Source organism: Indicator indicator, chromosome 1 (assembly GCF_027791375.1).
Source record: "Indicator indicator isolate 239-I01 chromosome 1, UM_Iind_1.1, whole genome shotgun sequence".
Taxonomy (NCBI): domain Eukaryota; kingdom Metazoa; phylum Chordata; class Aves; order Piciformes; family Indicatoridae; genus Indicator; species Indicator indicator.
This window is the reverse complement of record NC_072010.1, coordinates 19,919,384-19,947,025: the sequence shown is the minus strand read 5'-3', so window position 1 is coordinate 19,947,025 and position 27,642 is coordinate 19,919,384. Positions and strand designations below refer to the sequence as shown.

The window sequence follows — 27,642 nt, the reverse complement described above, 5'->3', positions numbered from 1 at the left end:
GGGGGGGTTTTTTGGTTGGTTGGTTGGGTTTTTTTTACAGATGACAGGCTAACATTCGTAAAGGTGAGGAAGAGAGGAAAAAAAATCCATATAACATTTATTTTCCTTCCATTGGTTTTTAAAAGCTGGTGTCATATACTGAGCCATCAATGGGCTGCAAAATCAGAATGTGTCTGCTATTCTGTGATAAACAATGTAATTGTCACTATAAGCTGAAATGTAAAATGTTTCGTTTTACAAATTTGTGTGTTGGCATCCCTTGTAGTTGTGTTTCATAAATGTTTGGTCTGGTGCAAAAGTCTACACTGCAGTTTTCATCTTATCTCGGTCTTGACTAATTTATTAAATTTTGGTTTTGCAAGATCATTTCTGTGAATCTAAGTTAAGATTGGTATGTTGAAAATTGTCTAAAGAGAAGAAATCCATCTGGACCTTAAAAATCAGTTCTGCAAAGGTGATTGATTTTTTTTTTGCTTTTCCTTTAAAGATCAAACTTCCTGTAATAATTCCGATGTAATCCCTGTGTAGTTAAATAGCACAGTAGTCATAACATGCTTGAAATGTATGCAAGGCATCAACCAAAAGGTTAACAGAAGGATCAAAGGACTTCACTGACACAATTTTATTTTAAAATAAAACATGATACAGACATAAATGTAAGTCTGAGTAAAAGGCTTTTATAAGGTGCATTTGGGATATTTTATATTGTAGATTAAAATTAGTTCTCCTTGTCTCAGACACAGAAGGAAATCTCTCACACCTTCACCATGCTAAAACAAATTCTGTTTCAGTTTGTTCACCAGTTGGTGTATCTGTGCTGCAGAGCAATGCTTCTGAGAAAAGGGAGATGATCTGCAACATGCAGGTTTGCTCCCTCTGTGTGAAAATAAAGTGTGTAGGTTTGAAAATGTGCTTTGATGTCTTAAGAAAATGCTCTTAACCAAGGGACCTGGTATGTTTTTAACTTGCCATGTAACTCAGAATAATTAAGTAAACTTCTTTTGAAAGTAACTGTGTTGCTGTAGGGTACTAGAAATAATGGAAGCTACAGTATGCCATTAGTAATTTGAGTGAATTATAAAGACAGCTCAATGGCTTTTTCCTGTACTGAAATTTGTCTTTAGAGAGCCAGTTGTGTGGGCTTGCATACTTGGCTTCTGATCTTTAGGTGACTCCTGCTAAGATGAACTAAATCACAAATCTACTTAAAGAGACGGACTTTCACCAGTGTCCTTTTTTGTTCATTTTAAGTGAGATGCTACATTTGTAGGCAGTTTGCATGCACTTCTCACAAGCTATTGTTCTGAAATGTCAAATTAGGAAACAGCTTCTGCTGTGCTGAGGTGTATTTTGTCCCAGCTCTTAGAGATTTTATATTTCTAGAAGTGTACCGCATGATTAAAGCAGACAGATTTTCTTTTCCAAGCTAATGTCAAGTTTGCACTTTAACATTTAAATTAAATTAAACACTTCCTACCAAACATTCAGAAAGCCAGCTTTCAGCATGGAAGATGGGCAACTGATTGATCAGTGCAGAAATTCACTTTACTGCAGATGACTAAAGAGTATATCGCATATATGATGACTAATTGCCAGGTTTTTCAATTTAGTGAGTTTTTGTCCTGCTATAGCACAGTGTATCAGTCTTATAAATAGTGGCAGTGTGTGAAATCTTGGCAATTCCCAGGTACAAAACTATTTGTAAGGAAGGGAAGAAAGGAAGTGAATCACTTGAAGTTCTTCATTTTAAATTATACTGGGTTTTGATGTGTACAAGGAAACATAGTGGAGTCTGCCAGGTACATGAGTCTGATTTTAATTTTTGAAGCTGGGTCTTTATCTGCCTGTCAATTTTCTTTTCGTAGTTTGTGTTAAAAGTAGCTATTACTCTTCAGTCATACTTAGTTTCCTATATTCTTCAGAGCAGGGACACTTGTACACCATGAGAATTAATTGGGGTGTAATTCACACACACACACTCTTTTAGGAAGTTAAAAATGGGTTCAGGGAAGATGTCCCTATGAAATATGCTGCTTTTCTGGCTTCTCCCAAGGTTTTTTTGGTGCAGAGCTACTTGACCCCACTCTGGTCAGTTACAGAATCACAGATTGCTGGGGGTTGGAAGGGATTTCTAGATCTCTAGTCCAATTTCCTTGCTAAAGCAGGATCACCTATGGCAGGCTGCAGAGGAATGCATCGAGGCAGGTTTTAAGTCTCCAGAGAAGGAGAGGAAGTGCTTCTGCTCATCCTCATTGTCTCCTTCCACATAAGACCATCTCTTGCCTAATTCTGATCCAGGACTTGGAAAGCCTTAAGATAGGTGTGCAACAGGAGAGAACTTTATACTGCCTTTTACTAATGGGATTAAAGTCTGTTTCAGTCAGTGCCTGGAAGGTTTTCCCTGTTTAATAAACAAAATATTCTGTCTTGAGATGTTACAAAAATAACTGTATATTCCTGTTCACAAATGTAGGAGAAGCTGCAGATGTCATGAGATCTTAGGTTATAGATGAGAAAGCCTATTAGGCAACTCATTGCTTGGGAGGAATGGAATTATGGAAATAGACTATGTTACAGTGTTTCTGATATGCAGTATTTACCTGCATCTTCTGTGAACCACTGGTAGGCTGGGACTGCTTTTTTCTCGTGGAAGAGGAGAACAGCAGGGCTTGCAGGGCTTGTAAAATCGGCTCTTCTGCTACAGCTGAAACCATGGATGTGAGACTGCTGAGATGAGCTCTCACTAGTGAGTGCACAGATACATTTCCAGGGGGCCCATGGAGGTGTGCTGCTCAAAATCAAATTTGTTTGCAAGGAATGCCTTCTTTACTGTGCCACTGTGTGTGAAGTTAAGTCTTACTTGAATTTTTAAAAAATTATTTTGGGCAGGATGTTATGCTGGTTTTATAGTAGTTGTTGGGGTTTTGGATGTTGTTGTTTTGTTCTGTTGCTGATTGTTTTTGTAGTTTTTTAAGTAGTTCAAATTTTAGTTAGCCAAACTATACAGTCATTCAGAAAGTAATTCACAGTTTGTGACTCGGCCCCTAGAAGCTCTTAAAGCATGCTGACCTTTTTGTTAGTCATAGAAACTAAATTAATTCAGAAAAATGCATTTTCATTTTTCAGTATAATATTTAACAAACAAGACATATAAAAAGAGATTCTGTGTTCCATATAACAGATACATGTTTTTTTCGTCTGAGTAAAGGGAAGTCTCTTTAGTATCCCCACGCACCATTCCTGTTTTTCTGATAGGTAAGAAAAAGGTGCAGCAACTTTTCCATATTTAACATAAATTACTTCCCACTTGGAATTACTGGCAGTTTCAGTTTATTTAGCGTCAACAACAGTGAACTGACCTTGCCTGGGTTCAGTTTTGACTGCCTCTCAAAGTGGAACAGAGCAATGCCTCAGAAGGAAACCACAAAAACTTGAATCATTTTAGCAACAGAAACAACATTTCTATATTCAAAAAAAATTTTCCTAAACGATTTAGTGATAAATGAAAGGCAAGTGAATTGTTATACCAAGATTATTTCAGTCTGCTGTCATCAGTCTGTCTAGTTATATTGGGAATATCTATGCAATATGCTTTTCTAGTGCTGATTAAGCTACGCTGTTGTTTAACAGGACCTGTTTTTTTTCTCATCCCATTACTTTTCCGGGGGTTTTTATCCCTTCTCCCCTCTCAACTTTCTTCTGTCTAGCTAGTTTTCTACTGTTAAATTAAAAGCCTGTTTCAATTTGGACATAGTGGTTACCTTTCTATAGAAATATTATGTTGGAATTGGATACGTTCTTGCTTTCATGTTAAAAAAAAAAAAATCAAGTTGTAAATTGAGATTTAGTTCTTCACATTTCAGCTTCTGTACTTTACCAATCCAGGAAATAACTATTGAGTTTCTGTTGGTTTAAATGTTGCAATTAGAAAGGGAAATCAAGGCGCTCAGCTCTGCCTGTTTAAAAACTTGCAATGTGTGTTAAGTTCTGAGATTTCAATACATTGCACAGATTATGTGTTCTTTAATAGGAAAGTTGAGATAAAGGTTTAGAAACCCTGCTTGGAGAAGTCAGATGACAAGATAGGTCCCTTCATTTCCTAAGCAGGAATATGGATAGGGAAAAAATTCAGCATAGACCAGGGTCTGTGCATTGTAAAGGATTGTGCAGATAATGTGTAACATGAAATTGTTTCATTTGTATTCTCAGAAATCCAGAGGTAATCAAAACTGCTAGCACAATGAGTTTTGTTAAATTTATTAGTAAAACAAAAAAAAGAGTGAGAGCCCTTAAGACTCCTTTGAAGTTTGGCTTGCCCATGGTATAGTATTGTGATAGCCATCAGGTGTAATTGGGACAAAAGGGACTTTGATCTTCCTGTCTTTCCAGAACAGATCACCTTTTGAGGCAGGATCTCAGCTCTTCTAGTTAACAGATGCTTAAGAAGGAATTAGCATCAAATTTGTTTCAATTGTGCTTGCTTCTTTCAGATTTCGTGCCTTATAACTCGAGTTTTTAAATGGAAAACCTAACTCTTCACTAAAGTAAAATTTATGGGTGTCTGCACAGCAATTTAATAAAGAAATTGTTCTTAGAGAAGCATAATATATGACTAATGATATAGCAGAACCTTTCCAGTAGAGAAAACATTAAATAGATAATCTGTCACATTTCATCTCAAAGTAATGTAAGCAGAACTCTACAAAACTGATTTTCCCATGCTGAGCACTCATGCTCAGGCTTGTATCTATCACAGTCTGCTGTTACCTTTCCTTTTTGCTGCATTAAAATGCTCAAATACTTAGCTGCCAGTGTCATGTAATGTATACTTCACTAGATGATGAGTTCTCAAATTCACACCAGTGCAAATTCAGATACCAGTGGCCTTAGAAAGAGTTTCAGGCTTTGTATTGCTCTGTGGGCATCTGCATTTTTCATGGGTGGTAGCTGCCAGTGTGAGGAAAAACTTCAGTGATGTGTTTCAAATAGTCCCACTACTACGTGTGCTGTACATCTGTGTTAGGCTGGGCCCTTTATTTTACCTTGATGCCAACCAATTCTGAATATACAGCTCACCATTTTCAGTTAAAACGTCTCACTTCCTAGTACTGCCAAAAGTTGAATGTGGATGCAGAGAATCACAGAATGTTAGGGGTTGGAAGGGGTCTTCAGAGATCAAGTCCAACTCTGCTGCAAAGCAGAATCACTTAAGGCAGGTCACACAGGATAACCATAGTCTTATCATAGTACATCTCTTCCTGAAAATGTCCCCTTACACCATCTCTAGTAGCCGATCTTTTTCTTCCTTGGAATGTTTCCTTTGCCCTAGCTGCTTTTTACATCATATATTATGAGGGCTATCTGGGATTATTTTCAATAGTGATGCCATTGGAGTTTTTAAAATACTGCTTACTCCTCCAGATGAAGTCCTTTGAAATAAATTTTAAAAGCTGTAGTGCCATGGCTTGTGTGCAAATAGTGAAATGTTTATTACATTTTAAGTAGCAATTTAGTGCAAAAGATGTGGTGTAACACCATCTCTCTCTTCGACTGAAGAGTCAAAGTATCTTTTCCATAGATAATGCAGAAGCTATAGCATTCATTTCTATCTCTTACGTCTGTGAAGAAAGTCTCCAAATATAAACATAAGCAATGCTCTGCTTATCTTTCATTTTTCTGGATTTTCTGAACACATAAATCTGCAGGAATGGTTGGTCTCTTTTAGTCATTTAAATGAAGTGATGAATGCTGAAAATGTAAGTGTGGATGATAGCTATGTGGTTGCTGATCAAAGCAACTAGAGAGAGTGCAAGTAGTATAATGACTCTGATGTCCCCAGGAGCCCTAGGCTTAATCATACAAGATAATTGTGCTTTGAACACATGTAAGCTACCCCTGTGTTGTCCATTTTTACTTTTTCTTCAGATACACCTAGTAATTCATTAAAAAGATAAGCAACTGTCTAGATTTCATGATCTTGGAGGTCCTTTCAAATCCTGTGTCCCTAATTTTTGTATTTCTCTCCAGTATTATTTTTTCTTCTTTTTCTCCTTTTGCTAGAAATGCAAGTGGAATGGAGATTTCCTCCTCCTCTCCCCTTTCCCCCTCCCCTCCATGTTAAGTAACTGTGGTTCTTTGGTTATTTGTAGGATTTTGGGAGTTTTGAGGCAGAGATGTGCTTGCAGCGTGTTATGCTAAACAAAGAAGGAACTCCTCTTCAGTTTTTCACCCATTATAAAACATTCATTAGCTACATAAAGGAATTTAAACACAATAAAAGTGTCAATTTTAGCTTTGTCCCTTGGGATTTTGAAGAAACAGTCTCTGAACTATGTCAGATTTTAAAATTTGAAAATGCATTGTCATTATCAAAGATGAGCTAAAAATCAAATAAAATATGGTATTCACAATAGTCATTATGGTGCATCCTAATACATGTTCTCCAGTGAAATCACACTTCCATGGTATACTTTTAGAGGCTTGGTAGAGGCCAATGTCCTGCTACGTGAGGTGTTTCAAAGTTTTTTGCTTTCAGCAAAAGCAGTTGACTCCTTGCCAAAGCTGTAAGTGCACCTAGTGTGATAGTGACACAGGTGTAACCGAGGTATGTTGTCACTTGTGCCACTGGAGAATTCATGCTCTATAGTTGGACCTGAAAAATCTCTTAAGTCAGTCATAGGTGAGGCTTAAAATCTGTACAGATACTTTGTGCTTACAAAACCACAGCATGAAACAGCCAGTGCAACCTGGTATTTCCGCAGCTTGCCTGCTTTCTGCTACAGCTAAGTCCCCTTGGACAGTGAGCAGTGGAACCACCCATTAGTGGGTCTCTCTTCCTTTCCTTGCCCAGATCCCCAGGGTGGTAGTACTCAGTAGGGCGCAGTGATTTTGTGTCTAATGACAGTCTAATTGTGTTAGTCCACTCACACCTTGGGGCTTGGAAGGACAATAATCATCTACTTATTCTGCTGAGATGTTTTTACAGTGGTGTAATAGGTCATGTTCACACTTTCAGCTATGCAATCGAAAATAAAATGTTTAGTCATCTAGCACATCACTTGGAGTTGCAGCTGATGGCCATGATAAAAAGTTTTATTTACAGTGAGTTCCAGATGAGTACTGTAAAATAATGAAAATTAAGGCAGCTTTTTATGGAGATACATCAAGTATATTTATGGTCAACATCTGAATTTCAAAACAGTGAATGACATACTATTTCATTTTAGGTAAAATAATAATAGTCCACCTAAAAGTTTTCAAATATTTATTTTAGATTTTCAAAAAATACACATGACCTTAAAAATAATAGTAAAAACCTCAACAAACTATTTTTCAGAAAAATCAACACTGTGTGTTTCTATCAATAATAAGTATAGGAGTTAATGCAGGATTTTCTGGTGTTTTTTGTGACTTTGACGTTAGAAAAGTAGAAAACAACATTAATTTTTGATACAATTCCTTTTTTTTTTTTTTTTTTAAGCCAAATTTATCCCTAATTGAATAGTGCTTGCTTCTTGGATGCATCCTCAATTTACATTTTCAGAAAGAAAAACAAAGCTAGTTTTTAATGTGGGAGCAGGTTGGAATAGACATTCACATTTTCTTCCCTGTCCAGAGCTACAGCTGCTGTGATTATTGTGACCTGGGTATCAGCTGTTGTCCTTTTCCTGAGTTATGACAAGATAGTGATAGTGCTTGGGATTTTTATTTTCCTTAACAAAGATTTCCTGCCTTGCCCAGTGTTCTGGGGACTTTGAACTAATGGCCTGTCAATCATCCCAGACATACCTTGCTTAACTGTTGTTTGATTTACAATGCAAAATTGAATCTAATCTCAAACTAACTTATTTCTGGCCACTGCAAAAAACAGTGAAAAATTACTGGCTCGATCTCCTTTCCTTATACTTAATTTTCTGAGAAGTGAATTTATCTTATGAGTCTCTTGGGGAATGTCTTTGGAGTGTTATTCTCTTCTCCCAAGTAACTAGCAATAGGATGAGAGGAAATGGCCTCAGGTTCCACCATAGGAGGTTTAGATTGGGTATTAGGAAAAATTTCTTTACTGAAAGAATTGGAGCATTGGAATAGGCTGCCCAGGGAGGTGGTATAGTCAATACTCCTGGAGATGTTACCAAAACATGTGGATGCCACTTTTGGACGTGTTTTGGTGGACATGATGGTGTTCAATTGATGGTTGGACTCAGTGGTCCTAGAGGTCTTTTCCAACCAAAATGATTCTGTCATTCTTGCAATTTTATTTAACACTTTAAGTGATTATGAAAGTGGCACTAATGTAACACTTTGGTGCCCCTTTAGCAGCAGAAATAGTCTTTCAATTTGCTGGAAGCAAAGCATGATTATATGGTGTTGCTGGAGGCTTTCCAGCTACTGGGTGAATTCAGTAGGCTTAGCCTATTGAGGTAGATGGTGGTACAGTGTCAGTTAAACTGAGTTGTAACTCCGTGAGCTTTGGAAATACTTGTTGCACTAATCACAGAATGTTAGGGCCTGGAAGGGACCTCAAAAGATTATCTAGTCCAGCCACCTTGCCAGAGCAGGATCACGTATACCAGATCACACAGGAACACATCCAGGCAGGTTCTGAGTATTTCCAGAGAGGAGACTCCACAACCACCCTGGGCAGCCTGTTCCAGTGTTCCGTCACCCTCACATTGAAAAAACTTTTCCTCATGTTTACATGGAACTTTCTGTGCCTCAACTTCCACCCATTGCCCCTTGTCCAAGCTTCCAGAGCTTAATGATTCTTAAGAAAGTGGAAATTTAGGACTTAGAGAAGGAGTAAATGTACAGAGACACCAGGCTGTATGAGCGCTGGCAACTTAGACATCCGTTTTCCCCACATATGCATGCTGTGTTGGTCAGTGACCCAGGTTGCTGGTGGTATGAAATGAGCAGAGACTCTTTTAACATTCCATCAGCACTATAATTAGGAAGGAAAATTAAAATATTTTAAATATTACTAAAAATAATCTTAAGCACACAGTGTTGTTATTTTAAATTCTGATAGTTTTCTTAAAACTAGACTGTTAGAAACAGCTGCTAGATGTATCCTTAAATAGGTAGTTTCTTGATGTTTGGTGCACCTAGCTCCCACCTCCTTCCTCAAATGTCTGCAAGAAGCAGCCTGTCACAGATCTGTCACAGATCCCAGACAGAATATTGCTGACTATTCAAAACTGAATATGGAACTTCAGGTAAGTGTGATTTGAAGTGGCAGGATTACATTTGGGAAAAATAAAAGGGGTTCTTTTTTGGTAGGTTTTTTTCATGGCAGCTGTATGAAACTGCTCAGAAGTGTGGACTATTCAAAGTAGTCCCAGCAGAGATGGATTATTGGAAAAATGCAAGTGAGGTGGGCAAAGCTGCCTAATAGATTGCAAAACCATATGATAAATTACAGTGATCACATGCATATGGCCCCCATATAAGTAACATATATTTGTGCACAGAGATTTATCCTCCCCACCACCTTTTTTTGTAGTAAAATTCAGAGCAGTGAATTAGGAACAATACAATCAGATATAAAAGGATTTAGAACTATTGAGGTGACTGGGCCAACAGCTGGCAAATGCAGCTCACTGTGGAAAAATGTAAAATAATTAGTCTGGGAGCAAGAAACCAAAGGAAACACAGCGTGTGCTGCAATGGAACAATCATTCAGCACACTGACTAGGAAAAGGATTTGAAGGTTATTGTGGAAAAATCATTGAAACCATGAGGGTTGTGCACAGCTGCAAGAAAGTAAGTTACTAAGTTGTATCAGAGGGATAAAATACAAAATAAGAGGCGATACGGTTTCAGGAGTGTTGGGGTCCATCTGGAATACTGTATATAGTGTTGGTCACCATGCCACACAAGGAAGATATTGTCTGGGAAAGAGTAAAAAAAATGGTAGAAATGATAAATATTTTATGTGCAAAGATTAGAGAAGTTGATCCAGTAAAACAGATACATAAATCCTTTTCTCTGTACAAGACTAAAAATTATGAATAATCTTAAAAATAGGGAAATAGAAATGGACAACTTAGTACTGCATAGAAGGAGTGATAAGGATCTGGAATAAATTATTTCAGAAAGTCTGTCGGTGTACAGACTATACATAAATTCTGTAGACTTTGTGAAGAGAATTACAGGGAATGACAAACAGTAATAAATCTGTGACTGAGTTTTTAAATTTGAAGGCAGACACATTAAGCTGTTTTCCTTTCCCTCCCCTCTTAAGGGTTCACAACTTGGATGACCATAGTTTGCAGATTTATTACAGCTTGTAACTGGAAGGGAGCAGGGGGGCACAGAGTTTGTGTCTATGAATTATGCTTCTGTGTCTGCTAAGACTTTTTAAGTGCATCGATGAGCACCCAAGTTCTTCATGCTCTATATTAGGAATAACACGTTCATTCTGTTTGTGCTTTCCTGTATTTTAAAGGCCTGCAACTAGAAGTAAAAGCTAACTGTGTGGTACCTCTGTAATGCCACTTCAGGATAATGATGCACTTACACAGTATGCTACAGGTTTGGAAATGTGTTTTAGAGCATTTGCTCTGTTGTCAACTTTGGTTCTTCCATTAAAAAAATTGTGAGAGAAATCCAAGCATATTAAGGAATATGGCATTCCAAGTTATGTAAGTGGTGAAATTACAGTTAAGGTGAGAAAATATGCTAAAGCAATTAAACTATTTTAAGTTAAAAAACTCCCTTTTGTTCAGGATTCATCACTTGGATGGGATACTTAGCTCTTACTTTTCTCTTCTGCCTGGCTAGCTATTACAGGAGCAGTAAGAAGACATGTGAATAATGTAAAGGATAGCTCCATGGACTTCAGTTTTATGGAGAAAATTACTCCACAGCTTAGCTATCTGCTTCTTTAGATCTTAAAACCAATGTGGTGGGTCACTGGATTGATATTTGAGAAAGCAACGTCAGACTTGGTGCAAATTGCTAACTTCTCCTGGGAACCTTTTCTGCTCTGAAAATTTTGAAATCCAGCTGCTTCTTTGTTGTCACATGACTGTGGCAGTGAGGACACTTATGCTGTAGTCTTCGTGATCAATGTGCTGGGGCTGTTTATCTCTCAAGACTTCTGTCGAGGTACACAACAGAGCCCAGCACTCAAGATTTGATTTTGTAATCTAATTTTTGGGTAGATACTCGTGAGACTGGAATAGACTACCTCCAAGGCAGGCAGCCAAATTCCATATACATTACCAAGGAAGTGGAGGAGCTCAGAAGGTGAGCTACATAGCTGAGGAGCTTTGTAAACAGCAGAATGAAACCAGTGTGAACAGCAGTTGCGCTTCTACTCTTAATGAATGATTTTTTAGTGCAAGTTGGAAGGTAGCATCCCATTAAAAGAACTCACTGAGTGTTGGATAGTGTCATACTTCTGTGAAAGGCAGCTGACCCTTTCTTCTCAGCTCTCACTAACTTCCATGCTGCCAAAGAGCTGGCCATACACATGCTGCTGATATGTAGCAGTATGTGTGTACATGTTAGAGAAGAGATCTTGTGGGGTCACCAAGCTGTTTAGTCTCACAGGTCTGTATAAGTCCTGCCATGTGTCAGCAAAAATCTGTCTGGTTGCTGCTCTGATTGCTGGTGTGTGACAGTGCCTCATCACACATCTCAGCTGGAATGGAATAGCACAGGCACACGCAGATTTGCTTTTGACAGGGCAGACTTAGGTGGCTTCTGGCAGCATGCAGAAACAACTTGAAGGACTTCAGAATTAAGTAGCAACCTTGCTATCAGCTACAAAAAGGCTTCTACTTCAGCTCTTCTCGTAGAGCATGATTTCTAGACATACTTATTACTTTCAGTTTTATTTCCCTTTCCATTTCCATCATCCGTGTCACTAATGAAAATATTAATTAGAATAGGGTTTAGGGCACTTATGAAATGGCTCCTAAACTGCCAGGTTACTCCTCAGAGACAACGCAAATATAGCCTTTCTGTGCTTAATACTGACACAAATTTCGTATGTGTCTGAAGAAAGTTCTTTGTGATGTTTTCATCTGTATCATAAAAAATGTGTCACTTTTGCAGTAAAAAGCTGATTTTCTGACTCTCTCGTAGGCTAAGCAGTTTGTTCCCAGTGTTGCCATGTTAGAAACCTGCTTTTAGTCATCTGACCACAAACCACCAGAAGATTAGTTTGTTGATGAGAAAAACTTGGTGCTCCATATTGCTGGTCTTGGCAACCAGATTGTATTTACAGTAGCTTCATACATACAAGTGATTTTAGGATGAGGGTATATGAATCAAATTCTTATTACATTTTTTTTTCCTCCCAGTTTTTTACACTAGGAACTTTTACACTCTGGATTTCTAAATACAGCTTTGACTGTTTCTGGGGGGTTTTGGTGGGGGGGGGGGGTCATTGTGTGGCTGTTGTTGTTTTTGTTTTAAAACCAAGTAAACAACAACAAAAGACCCCAGAAAATTCAAGCATTTCGAGGAGACAAAGATATTTGTACACACATCTCCTCTGCCTTCTATGTGCTTGCAAATGGGTCCTTGCTTTTGACAAGCTTGATGACCAAGAGGAAGCAAGCTCTGCCTCTTCCCTACTTAGTTCTGAGGAATAACTATCCTAAAGGTTATTTGGCACTACTCTAGCTACACTTAAAAACATCTCTGGCCAACAATTTCTCACATGAAGACTTGAGCCCTTCTGGGAGTATATTATTCTGTTCATGCTGTTGCAGGCACAATGCCAAATTAGAACTGCTCCTTTAGATATCATTACCCTGGTGAGTGTGTCCTGATACTCCACAGTGTAGTTAAAGCCTTGCAGGACTTTGCCATAAAGTAGTACTGTGTGAGAGATTCATGCTACCTTATTCATCTACATTTATATGCCTTTAGATACCTGAGAAACCTGGTCTTTAAATCACTCTGGAATCAGTGAGAAGAAGCAGCCTCCTGATGTATTCTCTTATTAACGTCCCTCACAATTAATGTTTGAATTCCAGATCTAACCCAAAGATGTCTTTTTAAATGTTAATGATTAAGTAAAAGAAAACCTGTTTTTCAACCATATTGCTTTTGACCCACTTTGGATAATACCACTTCAGATTGTTTCTAAGAACTGGAGAAGAGTGGCATACATAATTGTTAGACTCAGGTCTGAAGAGCTTCAGATGTTACCTTAAAAACAGTTTGGGAATCATAAAACTTCTCTAGCTGGATCAATGAGATCAATGAAGTGTGAGAAAATGTATCAGTTTTGAGTAAAGTCATGTATAGTTTGAAATGTGCAGCTGCAGTTTTGCAAAAAAACAAACTGTATAGCAAGCACAATGCTTTATTCAGCTTGAAGTTAAAGCATTTTTTTCCTAGCTATCAATTTACAGCTTAAGATAATGGATTTTGGCAGTGTGCAGAGCTATTAAATAATGTATATTAAAATGGACAAGAAAGAACTTAAGAGGTGGCCTGTAAAAGAGAATTTTTAAAGGACTGGTTAGTGGAATAAAGAAATAGCGTTTTCTCCTATAAGTAAGGCTTTATGTCCCTTGATAGGTCATTAATGAAAAAGATTGTGGTGATATCATCCTATTATTTAGTACAGTTTGTGAAGTGATATGGAAACTACACTTAATGGAGTTTTTTTCACCTCTACTGTGAGACTGAAGAACTTAAGTGTGTTAAAACATCTATCCTGGAGGGAGAAATAATCAACTATATTTAAGTTTGCCTCAGTCACAAAACTAGCATATAATTTGACACGAACTTGACATGTCCCAGGGTCTATTATCCATTGTGCAGTTCTTCACAATAGGCAATAGATGTGTGAAACTCCATGCCAAAAGTCACTAAAGTCAATAGAAGTTTGCATGGACTCAAGGAGATGTTTAGTAAGTGCCAGAAAGTGATATAACCAAGTGTTGTTAAATACATAGAAACCACATTCAGCTCAGAATGTCCCTGAGCTCAAAATAGGTTAATACTAAGAGAATATTTTTATTCTTTTCTAACCATTTACTTATGGCCAATGCTTGAGCTGATGCAGACCCACTGCTTTTGGATTTTATCTACAATGTCTGACTCATTCAGATACTCAAACCTTGCAGACACAGGCCATAAGGAAGAAGAATGAGGTGGACATCTTCTGTTCTTCTAAGACCATCTTTGACTACAGGAAGACATTTATATGCTTTCTAGATACAGAAGATACAGCTAGGCATATGTAGTATCCAGCTCTGGAATCTTACAGTATATATGTGCATTTTTTTGTTTTTCTGAACAGAAGTGCTTTTGAAGTCTGTATGTCTACTAACAGATCACAAAATTGAAATATCCTGACTGGCAAGTCAAGGCTACAAGCACTACGGGGCCTTGGACAAAGGGATGCTAAGGCACTTTTTCTGCAGTTAAAAGCAGGATATTTGGAAACTACTTTACTATTTTATAATAGAATAAGCTTCATCATCATATATATCTTCCAAAGATTTCCTCATTTGAAAAATATAAATATTACTGAGTTTGCCAAGTGACTTCTGTTTGGGCTGACTTCTCTTTCCACTCTTTTACATGAGCAGTAAAAATACTAAGACCCAATGGCATTGAAGCTAGCTATGGAGTTTATGCAACCCTATACACCTTAATTGCAGTAAGGTACCATGTTCTTCACTGACGATGCTCCCCAGAGGTCACCTGCCTTGAATGCAAGTGATGGGAAGGAGTTTGAGCTAGAGTGACCCCATGCTCTAGGTGCAGTGGAGACCCAAGAAATGTGCATTTCTCTTTCATTGTCTTTCAAAATGAACAAGGTGTTTCATAAGCACAGTGTAATTAGTTTCTACTCATCTCATTACTGGCCTCAGTGATCCAGAATAAATCTGGGTTTTGTGGATGATGCTGAGTACTAGCTAGAAATCAAATCATCCCTTTGTGTTTTCAGATCATTAAATTATTCTGGTGGCTAGTGAATCTTCTCCAGCAGAGAAAAAATGACTTGGTTTTAGTTACTTTTTTTTGTAGTTCCTCTTTGTCAGGCATGCTTGGCGTTATGATGTCCTAGTAATTATTTTTTATTAAGAGAAGAGAGGTTGAACAAATACAGCATTAATTTGACTTGATCTGGATTTTATACAAGTTCATCCTTTAATTAAATGCTGTAGTCAAACTATTTCATAGAAGTCTGAGATAAAGATAATCTTAAAAACTTTGAAGAGGAGGAAAAGAGAGAGTTGCATCAGATGGAGTTCTGGACCTCCCAAAGAAATGTAATGTTTGTGCTAATAGCACAGTCTGCTTCCAAGAATATGGCAGCTTTGATAAATGAAGCAACACCGATAACCACAGAGGCCTTGAAAAAGAAAATCAGCAGATGCTTGATGACCTGCTTAAATGGTACTACAACCTCTGCAAAAGCCCTTTAAGGTGCAGCCAGGATGACTGCAAACAACTTTATCTCTTGTGCAGAGGAATGTAGCACGGAGAAATGGATGACCTACCAGGTACAGGTTTCTGCTAGATTCAGATGCTGCAGAGAAGAAATTGTAGTGCTGTGCTGTGACCTTGCAGTCCCACTGAAGGTGCAGCTGTGATGGGCTTTGAAGGGAGGATTGAGAAAACATACTTGAACTTTCATTATAGAAGGAAAGATCAAAATTAGGGAATGGAATTTATAAACACTAGTAAAAGATGAAGGGTCATTACAACTCTGCTGTAATCAAGAATACACTGATTTTTGCACTCTGTAATGGCTCCAATTAAAATAAATATTTGTCAGTGTTACCTTATTCACAGTGTTTCATACTGAATTCTTTTCAACTTCCAGGATAACTGTTATTGAAACTATGGAATGTAAAACAATTTTTTAAATTTCTCTGATGCAAATCTAATATCCTGAACAATCATCACCTTGATGCCCAGTGTAGAGGTAGTAAGACATTTTCACTTTGATAAAAAAGCGTTTGTATAAATGTAATGAATTTAATAAATTCAAGCCTTTGTTACTTTCTGGTGCCCTTAACGTTGTCTCATCTGTTCAGTTTTCTGTTTTTTTTTTTTTCTGATAGAGGCTGTCAAAAACTGATTTTAAAAGCTCTGATGTACACAGCAATATACTGGACCTTTTAAGATAATTCTTTAAAATTTTTAGTGTGCTGTGTTTTGCAATCTATTGAAAACAAAATTTTACACAAATCTTTGATAAAATAATGTGTGCTTAGTGCAATGTAAATACATTGATTTGAGTAAACAGAATTCTAAATTTTGGAATTCTTGTTTCAAGTATTTAGAATTTATTGTAAATGTTTTCATTTTAGAAGAGAATGTTGATGAAATTATTTAATTAGTAAATGGGAATACCAGGATTTAGATAAAACTTCCACTGTGATTTCTGGTTTTCAGAACAAGCAGCACAGCAGAACTGTCCTAGTCTTTCCTTGTGTGAGGTCAGATTGCTTTCACGGAAAAAAATCCGCATAGGTAGAAAGTTTAAAAAAATAAGCAAGTCTCTGAAAAATATGTCTGGTCATTGGAAAATAGAGTGTGTTTTAAGACATGCAGGTTTTACACATAACATTGTCATAAGATCAGTGACTCCTACAGAAAACAAATCATTTGTTTAGAAGTTAGGTCAGCAGCTTTATGGAGAAATAAATATAATTTTACAACTTCATTACAGTATAAACATTTCTTGTGGTTGCAATGACTTTGTTGTTATTGTTGTATTAATCTTACAGGACATATGGGTGTTTGTTTTAATACCTCCTGGGACCTGCTAAATCCTCTGACCATAACTCTGCCCACTCTTCTAAAGAGTTTAAGTTGTTAGCCATTTTTTGTCTATGTGGCTAAACCTTTAATAAATAAAAAAAAAGAAAAAGAAAAAATAAAGAAAGGAAAGCTTCAAGGAGATTCTGTTTTCTTCCTTTTACATGTTGTTATTCTCTGATTAATTTACCACTGTGAAAGTTTTATCTAATAGTGTTAGTTCACTGTATTTAAAAGTGAAGAATTTCACACTTCCCAGATGCTGTTGAATGCTTTGGGAGGGTTGTTGGTGATAGTCTTTTCTATGGCAACCTAATCAGTTAACTCCCCATCACTTATGGCACCTTTTTAAGTACCAGGCTCTCTGAGAACTGAGAAAAGGTCTTAGTGTAGCATAGGGTAATAGTAGGGTTTAAAATCTGATTTTTATTTTTTTTTTTTTAAAGAGTGAATATTCTTTTACACCATCTACATATCTGTAACTCAGAAAGTTTTGTTACAAAATTTTTGTGTATTTGTTGTTAAAGGAATAATACTTTTTGAGTATTGCCTACTATATGGGCTCTTTGTTTTGTACAGTTTTGAGCTTTGGGATTTTTTTTCAGAATATTTATAAGGAAACGTTTGTGTAGTAGCATGCCCTCTTATATTTTAGTGTGGTTTGGGCTTTTTAATTAAAAAAAAGAACAAACCACAAGGAACCAAAACTGAAAGCCAACAAACCACAACCTGTAAAATCCCTAATTCCCTTACCAGTAAATGCTTTTATGTAGCTTTGCTGTGTAAAGCCATCCTACCAGTGTACACTGATTTGCAATACTGTTAAATATATGCGGGCATTAAAACTAAAGTCTTAAAGCAACACCTTGTAGATCTTGTAACCAAGGAGTTCTTACTTTCCAGGAAGAGTAAATTCAGGGCTCCAGTCTCAGCTGAGCACCAGCCAGCAGAACTTTCTTCCAAGATTCACCACATTTTTAGTTATCTGACTTTTCTTTGTCAAAGCCTTCAAAATGGGAGGCACTATAATTTGGATACATTCACAATGGCTACAAGTTTTTTCTAAAGTATTTGCAAGCTGATTAAATAGAAGCACACATGTACAGCGACTGCTGACAGCTAGCATATATGATCCTTGCATATTTAAGACTGTATTCTCTTTTTTCATTCTCTGACAGTGTTTTTAAGTTTTACATAGGCATCTGGTTTGGTTTGACTTGTATTTGCTCTTCTGTACAGAACCATAGCTCTTAGTCCAGGAAGATGAAATCACAGAGTATTTCTGCTTTTGAGTTTCTTGATCTTGGTACAGATGGAATTCCTAAGTTCTGCCACTGTTCCGTTGGCTTTGACTAGTGCTCTGTTAGCCTGGTCGGCAACCACATCACAGGGTGTATTTCTTGTAATTCAAACCCAGCTGTGATGAAAATTCCCTGGCAGGGCAAGTCCAAAGTACCCAGGTTAAAAATTAATGGGATTTGCATTTCAATGCTTGATTATATTTGTCATGTGGCATGTTTCAGCCAGGGATAAGGAAATCTAAGGCTGATCTTCATATACTTTTATGGAAGACGCTCTTCATTCAGTCACCTTTGAAAACACATTGGATGTGCAAGCATGTCAACAATAATTCTTAAACAAGACTGGTATTCTGAAATGTGTTTCAAAAACATGTGTGACAATCTCTGACAAGGCAGAGGCAGGGTTTTTTGCAGGATGTTTGCCTTGAAGCACATATGTTGTCTCTGAAATGCCATGCCAGGGTAATGCCTTTTCAGGAATGCTTTTGGCACCCTATTGCAAACATAGGGTATACAGCACTATTGTTAAGTGTATGTAACCATTGACAGAGGGATTTTGAGGTTGATTTTTAAAAGCTTGTAAGACCAATTCTGGTACATTTTAGGTGTTCTCTTTTTTTTTTTTTTTTTAACTTTCCTCCTACCATTATCACTAAATTCTGTATCTTGAATCCCGTTCCATTGTATTTTCCAATTCTTGGTCAGCCCTTGAACATATTGTGGTATCCATCTTCTTTCTAGTCTCTTTTATTCATACACAAACATTGAATATATTTAAATTGTGCAACCATTAAGTGCTAGCATAATGCATCTGTTTAATTACAAAAATAAAGAAATCATGGAAATGTCACCGCTTTGAGTTTTTGTTGTGAAACTCTTGACTGTCAAATCTTCTGACATGTGACTACATCAAACTTAGCTCCTTTATTCTCAGCGTTTCATCTCTTTCATTTTCTTTTGAAATTACGCTGCTTACTTTACCAACTGAAAACTTGTCACCCCTTTTTGTCATCTTCTCCCAGTCTTCATTCTGGACATATTTTCTCTTAGGTTCTTGTGCTTAGGTCAGTCTACTACATCTACCACTAAACAGTTATTTTCTCCTTTAATTTTTTACTTAAAAGCAGAATTCGTTTGTCTTCTGTTTCAGACTAAAAACTGGTCTAGAATTCAACACCTACCATTAAAGCTGCTAACTTTTTCCCTGTCTGTATGGTTGTTACAAGGCCAAGCACTATGGAGTGAAAAGTTTTTAAAGCTGTAAAGCATCAGGTGCATATATAGCTCTGTACAGTTGGACTGCAAGAATTCACAATTTGAAGTTGCACTTCTCAAAGAAGTTGCATTTCTCAAACTCAGATATATATATATAGTCCCATTTTGAAGGACATGCAGTTAAACTGAACTGCCATGTAATAAATGGACTATCTTCTAATGTAGTTCAGATCAGATCAAGTACAGCTACTATGTGTTACTCAAGCAAAATGAGAAGCTATTTGAAAAGGACATACGGTCCCCTCCTGCAGCACAAGCTCACTTGAGAAGTCCTAAGGATCTGCAAGCCCAGGGTAAGCAAAAAGTTGGGATGACTTAGAGGCTCTCCCAGCTTCTCCTGAGGTGTGGCAAGAGACAGACACTCCATGCATCATTTAAATTGAGAAGGAGGAGCAAAAATAAAGATACTATAGCATTTTAGAAGTAAATAATTAAGCACCAGGTGTGGTTTATACATTTGCATACAGCATCTTTCAAATATATCTATCTCTTCCTACCTTTAAGGATTTCATGTCTTCACATTATAACTGCACTTTATTGTGCATGATTGACTGAAAAAAGATCAGTGACAAGTAGGTACAGCACATTTTTCACTTAAGTCCACTGACTGTCAAGTACAGTAGCAGTGTGATGAGCTTTCCCAGGAAGCTGCATGAACATGTTTTCTGGGTGTGTTGCCTTTGAGGTGTCTATGTGGTCCCCCTGCCATTCTGTATGTGTTTAGGGCTTCTGCACCAGCATGTTCAAGTGGCGTGTCAGCCTCAGCAGGGGAATGTGTAAGCAGGGCGGTGTGATAACTTGCAAGTTGAGGTGTAAATGTATGGTTTGTTAAATGAACTGGTTCTCTGGCTTGTTAGAGCTTGGGCACCTTATCTGCCTTTGTTACATTCTGTTGGTGCAAATGTGCTAGTTTCTGTATTCTTTTTAAGTTTATGTTTAAAACCAAACTCTGCTAAGGATGAAATTTCTAGAACTGAATATTGAAACTAAACAAAACAAAACACCCCAAAAAACCACCAAAACCCAAACAAACCCCAAAACTTATAAACTGAGACAGTTTTCTGTGTTATCCTTATATGTGGGTTAATTCTGAGTTTGGTATGTGTTCTAATAACAGTGGAAGACCTTCTCTGAGTGTAGCAATTTAGTCTGAACTTAGTGAAATGCAAAGAGTGAGAGAGAAAAATGAAAAAATGTCAGGAGTTTAGATCCAAATAAACTGTTCAGCTGCTGCTTCCAATGTAACCGTCACTAATTAGTACTAGCATAGCAGAATTTTCCAGGCAGCTATTTGGAAGAAGGAAGGGGAGTGGCACCTGTTAGTGCATAGAAAGGGCTTCATCTAATTTTGGAGTATTTATATTCAGCAGTGTTAAGAGTAGCCAGACATAAGGCTCTTGCATTCTCATTCTCCGTATGTCCTCCTTTTAGCAGTCTGTTCTCTGTCTCGGAAGTAGCTCCTGAGAAAGTATTTTAATCTTTTGTCTGTTTCATATGTAAAGATTTTAGAAATGTAGTCGTAGTTTCACATTGCTAAGCAGTCATTCAAATACCTAAAACTTATTTCCAAACAGGTTGGTTTGGTTTTGTTGTTTTGTTTTGGTTTTGGTTTTTTGGGGGGGTGGTTCTTTCTTGAGTTACTTTATGTCCAGGCTTGCAGTTTGATCTCCAAAGACAGAAAATAAAATGTTTAGAAAAGTGATACAGATAACTTACTTTGTAAGGACATTTTCATATCTGATCTTAAGTCTTTAACTTGTTGTTGATCAAGACTCGTGTAAATACATGGCTCATTATTGTGAAAGCACAAACTACAAGCTTTCTTAAATATTGCAGTCTTGAACTATCTTTATGTCATGTGTTTCTGTCAGATGGATTTCTTGTCAAAACATTTTTTCATCTATCAATTGTTGCATCATGTGAAACTTTCAAACTTGAGCTCCAAGTGTTACCTCTCCTCTGTGCATTCATGCTGGGTATGTTAAAATGTGCAGCAGGGTTTGAAGTTAAGTTACGTTTTCTGTTACTTAGATCATTTCAAATTGGATTGAGTTGAAATTGGGATACAATAATGACACAAGTTAACTGCAAACTTTTCATCAGTCTTACAGAAATTTGATACAGAGTTGCTAAATCCATCTGTAGATCTAGTGTGAATTAATGGATATAAACCTAAGGCTCCGAGAGAGCCTGCTGGCACCAACTGGATTTTAATTACATCCCACATACTGGTTTAGTTATCCTTATAGCAGGTAAAATGAGTGGTGCAACTTAACACTTCCAGATCAGGGAAGGCAAAAACAGCATTTATACTCTTTTCAGAAGAGGGGAAAAAATAATTTATAGATTTTTTTCTTTCCCCCCACAAAGGAAAGTTGAAGAAGGAATATTGATAATGGAGGAGAGAAAGGCAATGAATGGATATGAAGAAGCAAAATAAGTAGATTATGTGGAAGGGAGTGAAGAAAGAAGAAATATGTTAGGAAAAATCAACTGAAAAAGTAGACTGTTTTAGAAAGAGAAAAAGTTTAGATGGAAAATGTGAAAGATGCAGACACATCAGAACACCAAATTCTGTGCAAAGGGGGAAGAAGTAAAATGAACAAAAGTGAAGGTCGTAATTTCAAATTTAAGGGGAAAGAGGCATATATGCTTATTTGAAGTAATCTCTGAGTTTTATACACAACTACTTACATTTTGAATGGGTTTAGAATTTGCTTAGCAGTGTTACAAAAATCACAGGTGAGGGTTATTTGGGTTTTATTTATGTAAAACGTTTTTATTTAGTGCATTTTATTAAGTTTAGTGATGCAGTATATAGATTTACTTGACTTATGCTTGCTATTTTTCATACCAAAAAAATTGCTTGATTTATTGAGCATTGAATTCTGTATTAGCATCCTAAATTAAGGAATTGTTAAACGGATTCAGTACATCAGTCTGAAAATTAATCATATGAAATGCTGTCACTCTTAGGCATTTCTCAGTGCAGGATGCCAAGAAGGAAACCGTAGTCTTCAGTAATGCTTATAGATGACAATGACTGGTCAGCTGCTGATCCCTTGCCATGTCTGCCACAGAGGAAAACACTTGCATCTTCCTAGAGCCTTTTTTATGTCATTCAATTCTAATTTGCCATCAACTATCATAGCTTTACCGTGGACATTCTCAAATTGTTAGTGAAGGCTTGGCATAGAACAACAAAGGTAACTAAATTCCAAGTTAAAGCTGAAACTCCATTCTTAAGTCACTCTGCTGTGCAGGGCTGCTGTTCAGCATGTGGGAACACCCAGCGTTTGAAGTCCTGTCTGTACCCACACACAATAGAACAAGTTAAGGATGGAATTTCAGCCCAAGCCTTAACATCAATGCAGCCTAGCTCTATGTGGTTTGATTTCTTCTTATATGCCACTGTTAAAGACAAAAATAAGCTCAAGTCAATCTCAGTTATTTTAAATTATGCTTACAAGAATCTTGTACTAGTAATAGATTCTTCTCACCCATTGCATCTCAGTAAATTTGAATTTTTGTATCCTGCTTGCTTTGAGTATACACTGCTAGAAACTGCTGAGGTGTTAGATTACAGATACATTAATATCTGAAGTCCAGCCTTAAATACATAATTGTTCTCTACAGTGTACCTATCTTTATTTGAAACTCATTTTGTGGAATCGAATTAAAGAGGAAAACTCTGCCTTTTATCCTGTACTTGAATTTTTATGAGTAAAATGAGCTTTGACAGTGTTTCTAGAAATGTCAGGAATGTCAAACTTATTTTATCTCAATGACTCCTTGGATGACTCAGGAAAAAGTACTTGGAAAATATTCAGGACTTAATTGAAGTGGGAAGGATACTGAATTGTTTAGAGAGAGCTTGGTCCCATATACATGCTTTAGACAGGTATTTTAAAAGAAGGTCAATCTTAATTTGAAGTGATTCAATCAACTTTCTTCAAAACATAGTTTTTATTCAGTCTTTGGTAAAGTGTTTGGAATAGTGTTTAGAATAGTTATTTGATTATTTACCCCTTCTCAGAGCAAATGAGAGTTATGCTTCTAATCTCTTTTTTAAAAATCTACATCTCTCTACTTTTTCACTTGTATTTCCATCCTTTACCAACTGTCTTTGGGGTGGTCAGCATCTCTGCTGGCTGAAGACATGAAGAGGCTTATATAGGTGAAGGAGAGAGATACAGCTTTTAAAAGAGCATGTAAGCTGCTATTGTAGACTTGGCTGTATTTTACACTTACCCACATGACATGGCCTGAAACTGCTTCAGGATGCCCATGCCATCTTTTCTGAGACAGTAGTTCTGCTTTTGTTCAGGATTAGGGACTGTCCCGAACCATAGTTTCAGTTGGCCATTGGCAATATAGTAGTGCAGAAACAGCAATCAATCTGGTGGAAAGACTGATTATAGTTAAAGCAAAGAGTTTGGTAATTATGCTCCCTGAGACATTCTGAAATTATTGTTGTGATCTGAATAGTCATAGTAAAGTGTTATGCTCATGTTGTTGACCTAGGTTATGAGAGTGATTCTGTGTGATGAAAAGAAGAACTGAGGCAGTTTGAGGGGTGTAGTTGGCAGTGTGCCTAACAAAAGTACGGTGACCAAAATATGAGAAAGGCATTATTCAAAGCTTAATTAAATGCTGGCAGTATGTTTAAGGAAGAAATCAAGAAAAGTGAGAATAAGATCATTAGGACTTATCTTTAAAAGGCAAACATCCAGCTGCATTTAATTAACATTCTAGAAATAATTTTATAGATTGTTTTTGTCGAACACCTGAAGAGTCATCACTTTGTTGTGGTTGTTACAACTCGATGGTGAATTTCTAGCATTTGATGCCAAATGTAACAGATTCAAGTTCTTAATTTGTATTAAACTAATCTGAACAGTTTTATTGTTGGGTTTGGAAAATACTTTGAGAAGACCACAGAATCACAGAATGTTAGGGGTTGGAAGGGAACTCCAGAGATCAAGCCCAAGGATCACCTAGGGCCGGCCACACAGGAACACATCCAGGCAGGTTCTGAAAGTCTTCAGTGAAGGAGACTCCACAACCTTTTTGAGCAGCCTGTTCCAGTGCTTATTAACCATCACCAAGATCACAATTAAAGTCCTTTTGTCATCACAGTGTGGTATTTGATATGTGGCTTCTGGTGCCATCTCCCTTCACTCTGGACAGTAAAAAAAATCTGTATTCCTTACACACTTCCTGATCTGGCTGAAGTGTGTAACACCTCTGACAGCACCTTTCCTTCTCCAAGCTTCTACTCTGGTTACGGTTGCCCAGTTTTTCATTCTCTCATGCAATAACATTGTGCAAATGTGTTTTGAGGGAAGGGAGATAGCTGTTTCTTTTGTATCGCTCTGTCCCTCCATGCATATTCTGAACTCTCTGTCCAGACAGCTATAGATGTCCCGTAATTCCAGAACTGTCATTTTCACCATTTGTTATAAAAAGGACCATGTTTAATGGAGGTGATGTAGCTGTATGAACCTCCAGTGGAGAAGCGCAGGTTAGTCATCTTGATAATTTCCCCATAGGCACTGCCTGCTTTCTATTAAGTCCCCCTGATTCTGTGTCTTTGGGTTGAAAAAGTCCAGTTCACTCAGCCTCCAGATGTTCTTTAGTAAGAAGGATCTTTCAGATTATTTTTTGTTAGATTCTGTGCAGAATGCACAGTCACTTGGGGAAATTTAACCTTTATTCTAATAACTGTTGCGGAGGGTAAAACTTAATGGTTTTGAAATATTTTGATAGGCTTTTTATTTTGTTTGTGCATGTTTCTCTCACAGACCTTCACTGAGGTTTGCCTTGTATCCTTCATAAATTAAAAATAATGCAATATGAGATAATTGCAAACATTTTGCTTTCATGTTATAATTCTGCAGTCCGGAATCCTGCACAGTCTGTTGTGAGATTTTTTTGTTTAATATTAGCATACTTGGAGTATGGTGCTTGGTGTATGCTGCAGAGACTGGCACAGTAAAGGCTAAAATGTTGGGGGGGAAGCAGAAGTAAAGATACCAACCGTCTTTGCAATGATCTTTATTGGGTTTGTATAGCTGATATAAATTGGTTTACTGCCATTGCATTGCCTTGAATGTTCAATCTGAGGGCCATAGCTGTTCAGAAGTAGTAGTAAGCAGTTGCATGTGAGCAGTGGAGCTCTAGCATATCTTGTGCTGGTGTCCAGAGGGTTCGGGGTGCTTTCAGCAGGCACTGATCTCATAAAGTGACAAGGTACCAGGAATTTTGCAAAAGCTTTGAAAACAAGGTAGGAGGTGGCACAGATGATGCATTTCATCCTGTAAGGTTTGCTTATCTCATTTGTGCTAGCATCTGAAGCTGGCCTTTATAAGTGTTTCCAAGGCAAGTCAGTTTCCTGAAAAGAAGGGGGCTTGATGAGGCTGTAATCACACATTATTGTGATTCCAATGGAAATACATTCTTTTCCAAATACAAGGCACTGTTCAGAGTTGATATGTGAACTTGTACATGTCTATTTCAGTTTAAGTTGTGGATTGCTGAAATTCAATGCTTGATATCATTAACAAGTTTAGCTTTAGACAGAATTCAGGCAAATACTGCAAGATTTAAGAACTTGGTTTGAACATGTTGTAGGATTAGCTCTTTATTTCTTGTCTAAACTTTTTTATTTTATATTTGTGGAGAAAGATTGTCTTTTTTTGGTTTTTTGGGTTTTTTTTTAATTTGCCATCGGGCAAAATTGCTTATGTTGCTATGAGAAGGAGATGGTTTTAATAAGAATGCTGCATGTAAATACCCAGCAACTATGCACTGTTCATTTGATATCTACAACATTTGTTCAATCTTGTTAACCAAATCGTTAGAGTCACTTGTCCCACAAAGTTTTAAAAAGAGTGAAGTTTGCATTACATTTACTTTTAAATACTGGTCTGTTGTCATCTGGATGGAGAAAATGTGACTGCTCGCACTTGATTCTGAAATTATTCTAACTCAGCAGAGGAAACTGAATGAGCAGTCACTCATCCTGGAGGAATAGTAAAAACAGCAGTCCCCATCCTGGAGGAATAGCAAATTAAAACTAAAGGGTCAGAAATCTGATCACAGCCTTAAAGTGGTTCAGAGTCCCATTCCCTTCTTGCTTGCCCAGTCCCTGGATGCGTGCACACAAATACAGAGGTGCTTCATTACCTACTATGCTATTTGCATGTTCTTGATTGTCATAACAACCTCCTGTGCAACTGGGTACCTGTTACCTTGCATGTCTATAACCAGTGCTGATTTCAGCAAAAGCAAGTGAGGTGTTCCCACTGGTCTCCCCACTTCTCCATTCACATACTGTCTGCCCTTCTGTGTCCCACAGTTCATGCCATAAACACACTCAGCACAGCAGACCCTGTGTTTTAACATCAGTTGGTGACACTCTTGCAGCACCTGCATTTGGCCTGGGTGTAACCAGGAACTGCTTGCACTGCCCTTTCTCAGAAGTAATGCAAGCAGTCACAGAACCACAGAATTGTCAGTGTTGGAAGGGACCTCAAAGACCATCCAGTTCCAACTGCCATGGGCAGGGACACCTCACACTAGATCAGCTCCATAGGAACTAACCAGAAGCTGAAAACTGCTTAAGTGAATAATGGTCATTTGCTGGAAGATGTGGTGCAGCACCTTGGCAGGCCATGCTCTAGGCTGTATCCACACATCTACATCCCACACTGAGCAGTGCCGTGGGCACTGACCTAGCTGCACATCCATCTTGCTCTTTACTGACTTGTTCCAAGTATGTTCAAATTGGAATCTTGGTACTTAGCCTTGGATTTTCTTGCTTTTTCTTCACTTTCTCACATCTTTGATGAGTTCTAAAGTTCAGTGATGCCATTGGTCATAAAATTGTTCCATGATCAATGTTCAAATAACACACGATGTCTTCTGAATTTTAGGCTGTCTTGTTTTCCGTGTTGTCACTTTTATATTTTAAGATTTCAAAGATACGTGTTTCTGTTTCACTGTGTGTCCTCTCTTGCTGCCTGTAAATGCTGTTACTACTCATCAAAGTGTTGTCAGCTTGTAAGATTTCAATCATGACTCTCAATATATAAGAGAGAGGGAGATTTAAGTTTTTTGATTGCTTAACTAATTAAAGGTTTGGGTTTGGTGATGTAATTTCTGACACTTTTGTTTGCATTTCCATTGCTTTTCCCATTTTTCTAACTTCTCTGATAGGCCCGTATTTAAACTAAGACATTTTTATTCTCCTGTCTTAAGAGTTGCTCCACAACTTGGTAATTACTATTAGGAGTGGATCATTTGCACAGATGCCAAA

At 37.4% G+C, this 27,642-nt stretch overlaps 1 protein-coding gene across 1 annotated transcript in view; it reads left to right on the top strand.

The window, feature by feature from the left end:
• MICU2 (mitochondrial calcium uptake 2) overlaps window positions 1-27,642 on the top strand; it is a 148,685-nt gene that overhangs the window by 51,972 nt on the left and 69,071 nt on the right. The window lies entirely within an intron of this gene.